The following is a 15516-nucleotide window of genomic DNA, read 5'->3' as shown; positions in this document are numbered from 1 at the left end:
ACCGCACTCACCTAAAAATATCAACATCAAAGATTAAGCTGCAACGAAAGACACTTATCATTAAAGGCTATCTAATTATCGTGTAGAGTAACAGACGGTGTCGCCACACTCGTGTCCGGGTTCTTAGCTATCGATTAGGCTTCATAAATCTCCATCCCATTCTGGTTGGTTGTTGCTGTTATATTGGATTCTTGTGTTAGGCAAGTTAGGCAAGCGAGGTTCATCTTTAAGATCATTGCAATCGCGGCAATGCAGCACGAGGTTAGAATTGTGGTATTTTTGCACAGCAAAGTAGTTTTAGTGCTCTTTCAGTCTTATATTGATACACCTGCAGGTTTGGTCATAATATATCTTTCCGCATGCCAAAGGGGCCCTCTACACGACGCCTTTTTTGCAGTCCGTGAACTTATCAGCGTGTGACATAGTGCAACGATGAATGTCCCTTCTGCACGTAGCTGGTTCCAGTTTCTTATGCACTGCAGTGCACACCTTTCCAACCTTGCTTTCGACGAACACAACCTACACATTGTTCCGCGCTGCGATATTATTTAGACGATTCGAGACATTGTACAGATCCTGTATGCATGCGACATTTTTCTGAGCTCATCCTGTTGCTCCAGAGGACCCAGTGCCACCTTGAACTTCAGCTTGGACCAGACTATCTGCTAGCGTTGCAAGTATGTTCTCGGGAAATCCTTATTCACGTAGTCTGGTCAACTGGCCGTGCAGACCCGCCTCCATCCGATGGCGACATGACAAATCGAGGGATGTTGACGGGCAATTTAGCGCTACCCCGTCCTTCGCCAGCCTTGAATATTGCAATCTGACGGGAAGGGCTTCTCGGCCTTTGGTTCATACATCCAGCAGACGGGGCCTGCATCCAGATTCAACTCAAGGTCTAAAAATTGAATGCCACCATTTATTGGCAACTCAAATGTGAAGATAAGCCCTTAGCCCCTTTCTTTAAACATCTTAAGCAGATCGGGCGTCCTAATGCTGCTCGGCTATCTGATGAACACAAGGTAGTCGTCGACATACCTGTGAACAGCTGCGGTGGTATCTTCCAAATCGTCGTTCAATTACCTGTCCACCCTTGAAAGAAAGATGTCACTGGCGGTAGGAGCATTCTGGGATCCGATGGACTCTCCGGACCTTCAAACAAAGGTCTTGTATTTCCTGGTAATGAAAGTGGGTGATAGGTAACTACAAAGAAGCTCAAAGAAGCACTTCACTGTAATGCCACAGGCATTTCTGAAAGCGACTTCATTGTTGTGCTCGATGATGCACTCTTGGACGCACATCATAAGGGCTGCGTGCGGAAGTGAATTGAAGAGATCTTCGACGTCAGTGGTCAACGCTAAATACCCTCCGGGATTCTGATCCGAAACCTACTTAACCACCGACGATAAACATGGGACGAGAAATGAATCTTCGAATTTTAAAGTTTTCAGGTGTTTTTGCTGGAAACTAGACACTTCGTACCGTCATGTGTTTCCTTCATAGACCACCGCACGAATGGAAATGTCTGGCTTAGGAGTTAGTGCTGTGAACAGGTCCATTTGAAGCTGCTTCGCGTCCTTCACCTTTGCACACAACGGATGAAAGTTTCTGTCTCTTAGCCAAGCAACTGCTTTACGCTTCAAAGTCACGGGTTTGGCACTTTGAAGTTTTTGAGCACTGACGTGAGAACTATGACAAAGAATCCTTCCTTTTCTTACACGAGAGGCCTCAACTTTTTACCGAACAGATAATCCACAACTCGTCTCACTGTTCCTTGGGATCATACTACCGCCTTGCCTTTACTGATGACGACCTCTTAGAGTCTCTGATTAGTCTGGCCTTGTATTCGTCAGGAAAATGCTGGGCGATCGCTCGAGGCTGCGTCAGCAGCTCGACAGGCTTCAGTCTTGGCTTAAAGCAAAACTTCGGTCCTAGCTCCAAACTTCGCCGGTGCTTATCGTCAATAGCAGTGGAGCCAAGTGTCGGCAGCTTACCCGGACGTCTACAGGTCCCTCGTTTCTTGGGTAGCGTGGGCAGTACCAACTTCCAGAGATACTCTGTGATGAAATTTGCGGCCTTCTTCCGTTCGCCCAATAGCCGTCTTTGATGCAGGCCTCCATGGACACCACAGAATACTCTAGATGATCTTTGTAAAATCGCACTTGCCACCAAAATTCTCACGAAATAATGAAGGAAATCCTTGAAGCATGCCCGGAAGAAAGTTGGAACCAACTGCAGAGTGACAGGACGTCAGCAGAACCCAGGTTGTGACTAGCGTACCAGGATAATGTACGACTCTACACAGGCACACAGCAATGAGAGCGGTCAGGACCCGTGGCGTTATTTGGGTGGAAAGGTAGACACTTATAAGCGCCCATGGAACTAGAAATGTAATTTAACAGTAGCCTGCATTGGGCGAGTTGAAAGTAGTTCATTTTGTGGAACAGTACGAACGAGATGTCTCCAGTTTCTTATGCACTGCAGCGCACACATTTCCAACTTCACGGTCGCTTGTCCCTTTCGCGCTATTACACAAAATGAACTACATCCTACTCGCCCAGTACAGCGTACTGTTAAATTGACATAGACAAGACGCCCATTTGAAGAGTCCAGATCTCTCTCTCTCTCTGTCTCTCTCTTTGCATACAGTACACATTCCAAATTATACCAATAATCTTACGACAATTATTGGCCAGTCAAATTTATATGTCTGCAAGACATTTGTGCATATCACAAAAGGTTTCAGAAACAGGTGGGTCATCGCATATCAGCCAATCAAAAGCACTTGTCACCAATTTAAATCCCACTTACGGAATGAAGACTTCGAGACGTCAAGAAACGACTACCTATCTACTGTTACGATATGTTGTGCCCATCATGCCGTGAATAACTGAAATACTGATCCTATAAGAATTGGTGAGAGACTCGCGTCATGGATGTGTTTAAAAATCTCTTTTTTATTTTTGCTCAAACAGGCTGCAGTGATATAGGTCATTGCAGCAATAGTTGATATTGTATGGTGCATTAAGGATGAATGCTGCAGTACAAGCGACTAATACTGGATAAATCATATCTGGATAACATAAGTCACCTTCTGCATTCTTCGCAATGGACAAGGAAAGCAAATATTTCACAGGCTACTAGCGAGCGCCATTGGAATGTATAGTTCCTGTAAACCTGACTGCCTCCACAAAACATTGTTGCCTGTTCTCATACAATAATATGGTGAGAGCCAAAATATTCAGATACCATTTTAATGTGTATCCATCCTCGTGACATTTCGCGTCCAATATAGTTAGTTGGATATAGTTACCTGAAAGTTTCTCTGCATTTCCGCGATTTCCGTCGACAGTCGCTGCTTTGCTTTATGTGCGCCTCGTCAGAGTGTGCACGTGTGTGTGTGTGTGTGTGTGTGTGTGTGTGTGTGTGTGTGTGTGTGTGTGTGTGTGTGTGTGTGTGTGTGTGTGTGTGTGTGTGTGTGTGTGTGTGTGTGTGTGTGTGTGTGTGTGTGTGTGTGTGTGTGTGTGTGTGTGTGTGTGTGTCGCCGTTATGTTTGACGCACTAATGACGGCACTGCAAAAAAGAAAAACCCCACTTAACAGTCCCAAATAAAGCAATCACTCGGCGTTCCATAAAGGGCAACGGCAGTAACTTAAATTATGATACTTTGAACGACATTACTACTTTGTATGATGGCTTGTTTACCCGGTGTCATTTATACATCATCAACATCATCATCATCATTATCATCATTTTCAGCCTGACTATACCCACTGCAAGTCGAATGCCTCTCCCATATTCCTGCAATTAACCCGCTTCTGTGCGAGCTGCATTCACTTCACTCCTGCGAACTTCTTAACCTCATCCGCCCACCTAATTTTCTTCCACCTCCTGCTACGCTTCCTTTCCCTTGGAATCCAGTTTGTTGCCCTAAGCAACCAACGATTATCTTTTTTTTTCGCGCTACATGTCCTGCACACGCCCATTTCTTCTTGATTTCTATTAGAATGTCAGTGACGAATTTCTCTGACCCACTCTGCACGTTTCCTATCTCTTAACGTTAACCCTGCCATTTTTCTTTCCATAGCCATCTGTGTTGTCCTCAACTTAAGTAGAACCCTCTTTGTTAGCTTCCACATTACAGCCCATAGGTAAGTACAGGTAAGATGCAACTATTGTATACTTTCCTCTTGAGCGATGCCGGCAAGTGCTAGTCATAATCTGGGACTGCTTGCCAAATGCGCTCTATTCCACTCTTATTCTCCTTGTTATTTCCTTTCATGGTCTGGTTCTGTGGTTGCTACTTGTCCCAAGTAGACATATTCGCTTATCACTTCCAGTGGTTCACTATACCTATTGTAAACTGCTGTTCCTTCCCGAGGCTGTTGAACATTACCTTAGTCTTCTGCATATTGATTTTCAAGCCTAAGTTTTTATTTTTCTTGTCTAGGTCATCAATTATTCTTTGCAATTCATCCGCTGCGTTACTCAGCAAGGTTATGTCACCAGCAAATCGCAGATTACTGAGGTATTCTCCATCCTCTTACAAGATAGTCAAAGTAGCCGAGGAGTTCTATACTTATCTGTACAGCAGCCAACGAAGCCACAACAATGATAACAATGGCGGTAGGGAAATGCAGTCAGACTTTGAGCCAGTGACGAAGGACGAAGTTAAGAAAGCATTAGAAACTTTGAAAATGGGGATCCCATCCAGTTACCTGGATGGGATCAGGTAACTATAGATTTGTTAAAGGACGGGGAAGATATCGTGATGGAAAAGCTGGCCACCCTGTATACGCAATGTCTGGTGTCATCGACGATACCGGAACCATGGAAGAACGCAAAAATTATCTTAAATCATAAAAAAAGGGTCGCCAAGGACTACAAAAATTATAGACCAATTAGCTTAATTTCTGTTACGTATAAGGTATTTACCATAGTAATCGCCAATAAAATCAAGGCAACTTTAGACTGCAACCAAACACTGCAATTCCCTCCGGTGGGGTAAAGCGAGAGAAGGAGCCAGAATCAGGGGGCCGGTGGGCCTCCTTCTTGCCACCTGCTGCCTCTAGACTGTCGGTGTCGCTTCGTCTGGAGCTGGGCGAACGCCGCCTCTTGCGCAACACGGAAGTATCCATTGCGGAACCTGCGTCTTCGTCTTGGTACGCCAGTTGTGCACTGAAGTGGGAACTACAGTGTCTGCTAGTGCCTTTTCTGTTTCTGGTGCGCCGCGCGAGGCTTGATCGGGGGCGCATACACTGAGCCCGTTTCGCGTGACAATAGTAGACGGAATGTTGGGCGAGCGCAAAGAGCGGAGTGCGTTCTTGGCGGCCTCCGCTGACTGGTTCGCCAGCATCTTCCGTTGTGCAGCGACAAGGAACTGCTGAAGCAGATCGGAACATTCTTCGTTCGCCGGACGGCACGCGCTCAGGGCTGTCCCGGTTGTGGTGATCTCAGCCTTGCTAATGCGAGCCCTGCCGCGAGACGGCCGGGAAGGCTCCATTGGCAAAGCTACAGGCTGGCTTTGAGCGATCGCTGCTCAGGTTTCTGCGAACGCCACGCCGCGCTACCGCGGTCGCTACCCTACGTCTCCAGGGCTGTTAGGGTTAGCACGTGTCCCGCTTTACGAGGAGCCCAAAAGGTTCAACGCCGAAACCAAAGTCACTCACATGCTCGCTGGAGGTTCCTGGCGATGCCGAGTGCTGAAGGGAGCCCGCCGATCATGAATATCTGATGATGCACTGCTCCAATCCGCCAAAACAGATAATTTCGATGGAGCTCATGCATCATATGTCCGGTCATGACGAACGCTCCTTTCGCCTCTCCCATTTGTTCAGGTTAATGTAATTTTTTGACGCGCTGCTACACGACCAAAGCTAATGGCATTTCCAAATTATGGTAACTGTGATTGATATGCAAATTTCGGGGTGCCTTCAATATGTTGTGAAGATGAGGGCGCTGTAAACGAAAGCAGCCTTTAAATTGATATTCATGTATTGCATACCTTGTAACCAACCTTTTGATTAGGACAATCAGTTACGAAATTAGCGGCTGTGTAGGCGGCACTTGGTTGCGAAATGGTATTGAAGGTGCGCACGTCTGCGCTCGACTGCGAACGCGTACGAGTTTCAACAACGTATGCTTTCCGCAAGGGTCAAAAGCAACACGTAAAATAGGCAGCATCTCTACTGTCCGACGGCGATTTTATAGAACCTTTGAGTATCGCCCTGCGGCGTGCATACTACAGCCTCATTGACTCCCGTACGTTTTCACCAAATCGTTCGCTTATGCACTCGTTCGCTAAGGTCACTGCAAACCCCCGCACTCAGCGCCTGATCAATTACCTCACCCATCCCTCACTACCAGATAACAGTCTATCTGGCGTCGCCTGCAGAGACGAACGCTACCAACACAAGCTCTACTTTCTAAATTTAAGCCGCTATCCACCATATGCACTTTGTGCTCTCACCCCAACGCTGCCCTTACCCAGATTCTTTTACCCTGCCTGGCGTCTCCTCCCCCCGCCGGGCCGGTGCCTCTCCGAGTCTGGGAGGACTGGGAGACCTCATTGTGGTTAGCGGACCCGGCCAGGCAGAAGATCGTAGTCAGCCGGCCCGTATACGTCAAGGATCAACATCACATGAACGTTTAGATTGTGAGTGGTGTCGTGCGGAGACCCAGGCGACCTGCGTGCCTCGAATAAAGTTTTTCCTCCTCCTCCTCCTCTTCCTCCTCCCACTACCTCCCACATTTTTAGCTGGTGGTAAAAACATTTATTGCATATTTGGAGGTTTGACGCGGAGCCTTAAGGGCTTCGGCCTGACAATACTGGATGGATACCCTAGTCAGGGTCCCCATTGGTGGTTGCTGTCGCCCGCACACGCCGCGTTAAGGCCTTTTGGGCCTGTAGGTCGCAGCAGCCGAGCAGGGTCCCCTCCCAGTCCTCCCGGGAAGGGTTAGGATGGGGGAAGGGATGGGTTTTGTTGGCAGGCCCATACCATGTGGTGTCAGCCACCTCCCCACAGTACTGGCACTAGCCAGTGAATTGGGAGTCAAAATGTTTACGTAGTACTGCCGGGCACAGCATCGCGTTAGTGAAGAGGCCCAGGCGCAGCCTCTCATTCGCTTTTCCTAACACTTTGCAGGGGTTGGGGTATTTGCGTTCGAGTTTTGATAAAAAATTACAATATGTATGAATGTGTAGGCCGGATTGGAATCGATGACCTCAGCCGATTGAGTCCCGAGGAAACTGCCCGGTGAGAAAGCGCGCGGGCGGCTGCATCAGCTGCCTCATTCTCTGCAAGACCCTGGTTGCTAGGAGCCCAGACGAAATATCGGCACGCGGGGTCTTTGTCCCGACAGCAATTTTGAAATATTCTATAGGCTAAGGGGGTGGTCCACCCTTGGGCGACGTTCCGGCAAGCCCCTCGTGAGTCGGTGATGATATCATTAGAAGTGTGGTCTGAGGCGGCGAGTGCAATGGCTACCTCTTGAGCGTGTGTTATAGATTTGGCCGTGAATGTAAGGCCATCGACTGTGTTCCCGTTGTGAACGACTGCAACCGTATACCAGCGCCCAGGATGGGGACCCGAGCCACCCACGTAGAACATACCTGATTTGTTGCCAGCATGGCGGGCCAAGGTTTCAGCCCGCGCCAGGCGCCGCCCATTATGGTCTTCTCGTGACATGTTGTCAGGGAGAGGCCGCACTCTGAGGGCGCGTCTCCAGAATTCTATGATGCGCAGCCTCTCCTCTGTGAACTGTTTATGTTGAATGTTCAGCCGGGCAAGAAGGCGGCGACCCGACACTGTCTGTGTGAGGCGGGTATATTGGTTCATCAAATGTGCTTCCCGAAGCTCCCTGAAAGTGTTCACCCCCCCTAGGGCCATGAGCCGACTGTTAGAGGTGGAGATAGGGTGGCCGAGGGCACGTTTCCATTTTTCGGAGGATCACGCCGAGGGTATCCTCCTCGTGCTTCCGCAAGTGGAGCTAAGGAGTCGAATACAGGATTTGACTGGTTACGAAAGCATTTGCCAGCCGCAAGGCCTCCTTGCTTCGCAACCCCCCGCGTTTGTTAGACACCCGGCGGACCATACGGTCAATCTTGTCCCCCAGCTGGCGGAGCTTGGCTAGTCCATACTTCACCAGCCAAAAGACGAGACACAGCAAAGAGGAGGACAGGACAAGGCTGGACTATCAACTGAATGTTTTTTGATCAGACGAAAACAACGAAGACTCCTTCCGAAAAGCTCGCGCACAACCCAACCGGTGAAATGGCTGGAAATTGGGAAGAAGATGAAGAAAATTCAAAGCCAACTCAAAGTCAAGGCCTAACTAATGACTTTTCTAATAGATGAAATTCCTTACAATGAAGGCTAACCGACGCCTTAGCCACACAATTGTTCTCGGCTTTAGCAATGTAAAATGCTTAAACCAACTCTCTGTAGATTTGATTACCATTGCTGTAAACTACACCCGTATTACTTAAGTCAGGCGCACAAAGGGACGGGTCATGCTCCGACTTACACTCTCGGGATTGCACATGTAGCGCAAGATTAGAACTGGCCTTCCCTCCATGGATGGATGAAGAGACCGAGTACTCTGATCTCTTTTCATTCGTGAATTGGATCGGTCGCAAGCGAGAGCGAGATTTGTGTACTGCATCTCAGAGAGGGGCGGAGATGCACAAACTGTGAATTCTGGGGGGAACATTGAAGGCCACAGCGCCTGGCATAGCGGTCCACTGTCCTCGCCGCTGTTTGCAAGCAGGTTTCAATGTCGCCCACACTGCCTTGCGTTGCCCATAGGGTGATGTCGTCGGCGTAGAGCGCGTGCTGCACGCTTTCGACCTCAGCCAGCTGGGCCGGAAGACGCATCATGGCAATTATAAAAAGCAGCGTTGAGAGAACTGCGCCATGAGGTGTGCCCCGCGTGCGGAGCATAAATGGTCCGTGCTCCTTGTCTTGTATTTTGATGTAGGATTGTCGGTCTGTAAGGAATTGTCTTAAATAATTGAACGTATTGCTGCCACAGTGTGTTTCACTTAGATGGGTTAGTATGACTTCGTGTGTGACGTTATCGAAAGCGCCTTTTACGTCTAGGGCGAGTACAACCCGGTCATTGGAGAGGCGTTCGAATGGGTTGAGAATTTCCCTGTTAAGTTGGAGAAGGACATCCTGTGCGGATCTGTGTGGGCGACATCCGAACATGGTGTCCGCGAAATTCTGCCTGTGTTCAAGATACTCGGATAGCCGATCGCACATCATAGTCTCCATTAGTTTGCCCACACAGGAGGTGAGAAAGAGGGGGCGGAGGTTTTCCGTGTCTATTGGTCGTCGCCATGATATACGAATAGGGAGGTGTTAGGTCTAGATCCACTTCTGTGGCCGTGTAAGATTTGTGCACTAACAGACAAGATGAGGCGTCTCGCTGGAACATCGTGTAGTTTGTTAATTTGGTCGCTGCTCCTGGCTTCTGGAGGGCGACCACGCCGGGCAAAGTTTCGAATGTTTCTAAGTAAAGGCGTAGACTCGCGCGTTTTGGCGGTTCCTGAAGCCCCTACAGTTCCATTGCGTTACCAATAATGATTGACATGATTTGGAGGGGGGGCGGGGAGGGAGGGACTGCTGGTTAGGCTGTCTCGCCATGAGTGATATTTAGTGAGACTGGTACAGACGCCACCCCGGAGTAGGCACATGAAGTAGATGCGGGATTGGAGTCCTCGTTATCCGAATCCGCAATAATTCGAGAGTATTTTGAGAGATGGGACATATGTTTAGGGTTCCCTGCTCTACGGCCTGTTTTTGTGAGATGGGACATTTTTTAAGGTTCCCAGCCCGACGGCTAGTTCTGGGATGATCCTGCATATATTTCGAGACAGTTTCAGGAACCATTGTCGAGCATTTAGCTGCACCGCTGTCCACGGCGGCCTCCACCATATTTTGCAGTTGGGAGGCGAGTCGCGCCTCCATAGCGGCCATAGCTGCCGCGAACGCGGCCGGCAGCTCCGGCTCACACTCCATGGCGTCTGAGCTCTGGGGACTCGACGCGGCTGTGAGTTTAGCTTCCAAATTTTGAATTTTAGCGAGCAATTGCTCGTTCTGTGCCCTGAGCAGCTCGATGTGTTTGCGGCTCTCGGCGTCTACGCCGGGGACCGCGGGAGGGAAGGCAGCTGGTGAGGAAGGGATAGGAGAGAAGGCAACCCCTGCCCAGCTGCTCACCTGCTTATGTTGCGGCGCAGAGGCATGAGCGCCGGCAGTGCCGTCTGTCTGAAGCAAGGAGGTTGTCTGAAGGGCCGGAAGTGTCTGTCATTCTTGCCGCTTAGAGGCGGTGGGGGCGCCTTCTTCTTGTCTTGCGATGACGTCAGGTTACGGGACAAAGAATCGTTGACGTCACTGCACGTGAGCCGGCGGCGCGGTCTCCGCGTTCCGCGCTGCCTTTGGTTCCGCGAGTGGCGTGACCTGGCTTTTTGCCAGGTGTGTCCGTTTTCAAGACACCACATTGCCGAGGCTTGCTTCTGGGAGTCCGAAGTCTTCGGAATTTTGCTGTGCAATCCTGTGAGACCGTAGGGTGGGCCAAGCCGCAGATTACACACTATGGTTTACATTCATGTGGAGCTGGACCTTCTGGAGTAAGCTCCACACATTGGCCACACAGGCCGAACTTTGAGGTGTTCGGGGCAGGACACGTGTCTGCCCGATGCCCGATAGTACCGCGCCTCACACACGCCGGCAAGTAAGCTTGTATTCATGCACGACACCAAGTTCATAATTGTAATGCACAAAACGTGGCACCACCTTCCCCACAAAAGTGAGAGCCGCGACGTTCTTCTTTCCCAGCTTGCGTACTTCTGCGAGCTCGCCACTGCACTTTCTCTTTCAGGGTGCTGCTTGCCTCCCGGTTGGCCACTGAGATCACTTCTCGGCAGATTTCGCCGGTCTGTTTCAAATGTCCACGCATAGGGAAGGGTCTCTTGTCGGTATCTATTTATTTTTTTTTATTTAAGCATACTGTAAGCCTTGATAGGCTCTTACAGGAGTGGGTGAACTGATGGGACCCTTATACAAAATGAAAAACAACAGAAACACACAAAAAATGGAAAGCATACGCACTGCAGCACTGTAACGGGCATTCAATTTTCGCATTTGAAGCACTGTAAAGAACCGCGAAGCGACACAATAAAAGAACACGTTAGACAATAGGTACTAATAAGATAAAATCCTAAACTGAATACTCGCAGTGAATAACGAAATACATTTTAGGAACGATTTTTTGTTTACACCATTTGGTTCTCAAAATATGACTCAACGTTTTTAAGAAAAATATCAAGGCAGATATCGTCCATAAATTCATGTGGCAGCCTATTCAATTCTTCAATAGCTGAAGGAAAAAATGAAAATTTGTATGCGTCGCATCGAGCTGGGATGGGTCTGATGCACTTCCCATGATTTAGCCTCTTCGAACGATGATATGATGCCTTGATGTACGGATCTGTATCAATTTTGATTCCACCGTTATAAGGAAGGTATAGAAATTTCATGGAAGCTACTCGTCGCCTACAAGAAAGGGTAGAAATACAAGCTTTAGTTCGCATGGATGATACACTATCGTGGCGTGAGTAGCTGGAGAAAATAAAACGAAGGGCCTTATTTTGAATGTTTTCTAATCTTTGGCTGAGGAATGATAGATGAGGGCTCCAAATAATGCTACCGTACTCAAGGATAGGCCTTATGAGGGTATCATAGGCTGTTAGCTTTACATGAGAAGGAGCTGCTGACAGTTTTCTACGAAGAAATCCAAGTTCTTTGAATGCTTTTGCACATGTGTTATTTGTATGTGTCCCAGCTTAGTTTATGGGTAAATGTGATGCCTGAATATTTCACCTTATCAACCCTCGTTATGTTACATCCTGATAAACTGTAACAATATACAAGATGTTCTTTTTTACGTGTAATTGTAATAGAAGATGTTTTGTCAATATTAATTTCCATTCCCCATAATTTACACCATTTGGCAATACTATTTACAGAAGAATTTAAGTTTAATTGGTCATCCCCTGTACGTACCGCAGTGTAGAGAACGCAGTCGTCAGCGAAGAGCCTTATTGTCACCCCAGGTTCGGCGCAAGCATGAATATCATTAATATATATCAAGAATAGGATCGGTCCCAAGACGGATCCTTGTGGGACCCCGGAAGAAACACTTATTCGTTCTGATTGTGCGTTGTTTACTTCCACGTACTGCATACGACCTGTGAGGTAAGAGGCTATCAAGGTTACTACTTTTGGGTTAATGCCAATGGCACGAAGCTTCTCTATTAATTTGTAATGTAGGACACGATCAAATGCTTTCCTAAAGTCAATCAGTATAGCCTCTGATTGAAGCTGAGAATCAATCACTCGTGCAAAATCATGAGTTATTTCCAGCAGCTGGGTAACCGTTGACAGTCCTTTTCTAAAACCGTGTTGTCTAGCGTAAATAGGTTATTTTCTTCGAAATACTTTGTGATGGATTTATTTATGATATGCTCCATTAGCTTGCAGCAGCAGCTAGTCAGTGAGATGGGCCTATATATGTCTACAGACAGTCTGCTGCCGCTTTTATGAACCGTATGTTGAAGTCGCGAATTAGGCGATTCGCTGTGGGTGGTTCCTGGGTTCCCACTACTACAACATTTTGGTCCCATGCTGGGGTGCTGTTGAGAGTGGCTGCCACCTGCTTGCCAAGGTAGGCGGTGAGCGCCGCGCCCAGTTCGCCATCTTGGAACACACTCCGCAAGTTCGCCTTGACGCGGGGTTTGAGGATTACGACAATGGCTTGGGGGTGCGGGTGTGGCATGGGCCGTGGACGCCATTGCATGCCTGCTGCAATTTTCGGTTCGTCAGCAGTTTGGACAGGACGGGCGTGGGGCTGCGCGCCAGCGTCCTTGTTGGCTTGAGGTTGGGAGGCTGCTGACATGTCGGCCACCATCTTGCGTCCGCTTCTGGACTGGAAGCGGCGTCGTACAAGTTTGAAAAGGTTCTCGTTTTCAAGGGGCTGTGATACTGCAGAGCCAGTATCTTGGACCGTCGAAATGGTGGACCACGACATTTTGGACGGATCATAGCCGCGTTGCAAGGTAGAATTCATATTGGAGAAAGAGGGGTGAGCAACCCAGCAGCGGGGAGCAGCGCAGCCGTTAGGCTTAGCGCCGTTGCCGCGATGCACGGGTGAAACTCAGCCCCTAATCGGTGAAATTGGGGCCCACCTCAATAAAACTGGTGGCAGGAGTTCACCTCGAGCGCGCACTGAGGGCTGACGTGTTTTCCATCGGCTCCGGTGCCTCTCGCCGCGAACTGCGACCCGCCGACCCAAGCGGGGCTGAAATTCGCCGAAAAGCGTCTGGCCCAGGCCGCGCTACCACGGCTGCCTCCTCCGCCCGGCGGCTGACGCCGTCTCCGAGCCGAGGAGCCATTCCGGAGAATATGGCCGCTCAGCAAGCTCAGCGAGGCTACGATCCCGAGACTATGGCTTGGTCCACGGTCCCGGTTGCCCCAACCGAAGAGCTTCCGCCGGGATCAGCTCTCCGGCATGAAAATCTGTTCAAGCTCGTGGAACGCCGCTGCCAGCGACGAGCCAAGATAGCGTCCTCCGCCAAGTTTGCGGAGTTAGCGCTCTCAAATGAGCAAAATGGCGTCCAGCGCGCGGAGGCATCCCAAGGCGGTTCAGCTCAGAAGCTGACACCGAAGTGGAAACCCAGAACACTTCCGAAATTCCATCCGGATGACTATCAAGTCGTCCTCAAACCCAGCACACCGGTGGCCCTCCGGGATTTGTATCAATGCGGTCAGTTGGGAGAAGCTTTCAAGGCCCTACTGGGTGCGTCGGTAGCAGCTACTCTCACTCTGTTTCCTTCATGGGAGCAAAATCTCGTTGTCACGGGCACCCCGATTGCTGGCGTGGCAGATCGCCTCATTGGGGAATTTCAACTTCCCTCTCCGAAAGGCTCCATTGCCATGCGGGGCCATCTTAAACCACAATGTTTCTAAAGGTGTCATCACCGTAGCGAGCTGCGAGACCACTGCGTCCCTGCAACAAAAAATTCAATGGCGAGCCGGAGAGATCGTCGACATTCGAAAATACGGCACCTCCAATGCGGCCCAGCTCACCTTCGCCGGGAAGACTGTGCCTCGGTATGTGCATTACAACTCAGAAATTGCCCTGGTCCGGGCATACAAAAGAAAAATTCCGGCATGTGCGAAGTGCGGCACAGTTGGACACCGGGCGGACACATGTCCCAACCCGAATGGTGAAAACTGTGGCCTGTGTGGCCAAAAAGTGCCGGCAGTGGAGGGGGAGCGGGCTCCTCACGACTGTCAGCCGAAATGTGCAACATGTGGGTTCGGGCACTCAACAAACTCTCCTGAGTGCGCGGGGAAATTCCGCTCGCCCTCTACGGCCAAGCGCTCGGGGCCTCCAGCAACACGGCATTCTGACGAGAAGCCAAAACACTCCGGCGCCACGACCAAAGACATCGCAAAACGTCAGACCAACGTCACAGCGCAAAAGCAGCAAGAGTCCCTTGCCGGAGGTGGCGCCTAGGGGCAGACGCCTCCGCCACGACCGAATAGGGGAAAAGGCCACAAAGCCCATACTAACAAGACGAATGGCACAGCTGACGCTTGGGCCCGTGCCGTGAAAAATGACGAACAGGTGAGTGGCATGGGTGGAGTTGCCTCCTCTCCTCCCCCTCCCTCCCATTCTCATGTAGATATCGAGCTCCAAAAACAGATGGCAGCCATCCGGGCCCAAAATGAGGTGCTGCTTACCAAAATCCAAGCTTTAGAAAGCAGGTTGGCTTCTAATCCTCCCAGCCCTCCTAGCTCGGAGAACATGGAGAGTGAGCCGGTGGCATCATCACCAGCCTTCGCGGCGGTCCTCGCTGAGATGGAGGCCCGCCTGACTACGAAACTGACCTCAATGATCAGTGCTGCAATGGAGCAGGTCCTGACCAAGGTCATGGAGACTGTTCCGGCTATGATTTCAAAACAAGTCGGTGAAAATACCCGCCTTCTCCGACGATCGGGACCCCTTCGGGTTGTGTCCTCTCGACTTCCCAAAACAAGCCGTCGAGTCATAGACTCGGACACCGAGGATGCTGCCCCTCACCCGGGGACCGAGATGCATGCCCAGCATTTGGGTGCTGGCTCTGAGGTAGTCGCTTCCTCCAAATTTATATTTAATCCTGATGGCGGGGCCCCCTAAAAGTAGGCGCTTTCCACCTTCAAACTCGCCTTCCCCATTTAAAATAACACAGTGGAATTGCAGAGGTTTCCGTACTCGCTGTAAGCGGGCCAACTTCCGTCGTTACCTCGCAACTTTTGAATGCTTACCAGCCGTGTTGGCCCTCTAAGAGCCAGGGATGGGCGCCGCACTCACAGCTATAAGACATTCCAACAAGACCCCTCGACTTGTCTTTGTGTCCACAAAAATTATACAGCTAATCTTGTCTACCTCGACCTCCAAATTGTATATTCC

The sequence above is a fragment of the Amblyomma maculatum genome, chromosome 10, assembly GCF_055883805.1.
Source record: "Amblyomma maculatum isolate TAMU_Amacu chromosome 10, ASM5588380v1, whole genome shotgun sequence".
NCBI classification, from domain to species: Eukaryota; Metazoa; Arthropoda; class Arachnida; order Ixodida; family Ixodidae; genus Amblyomma; species Amblyomma maculatum.
The sequence above is the reverse complement of the archived record's forward strand: the minus strand, read 5'-3'. Positions refer to the sequence as shown.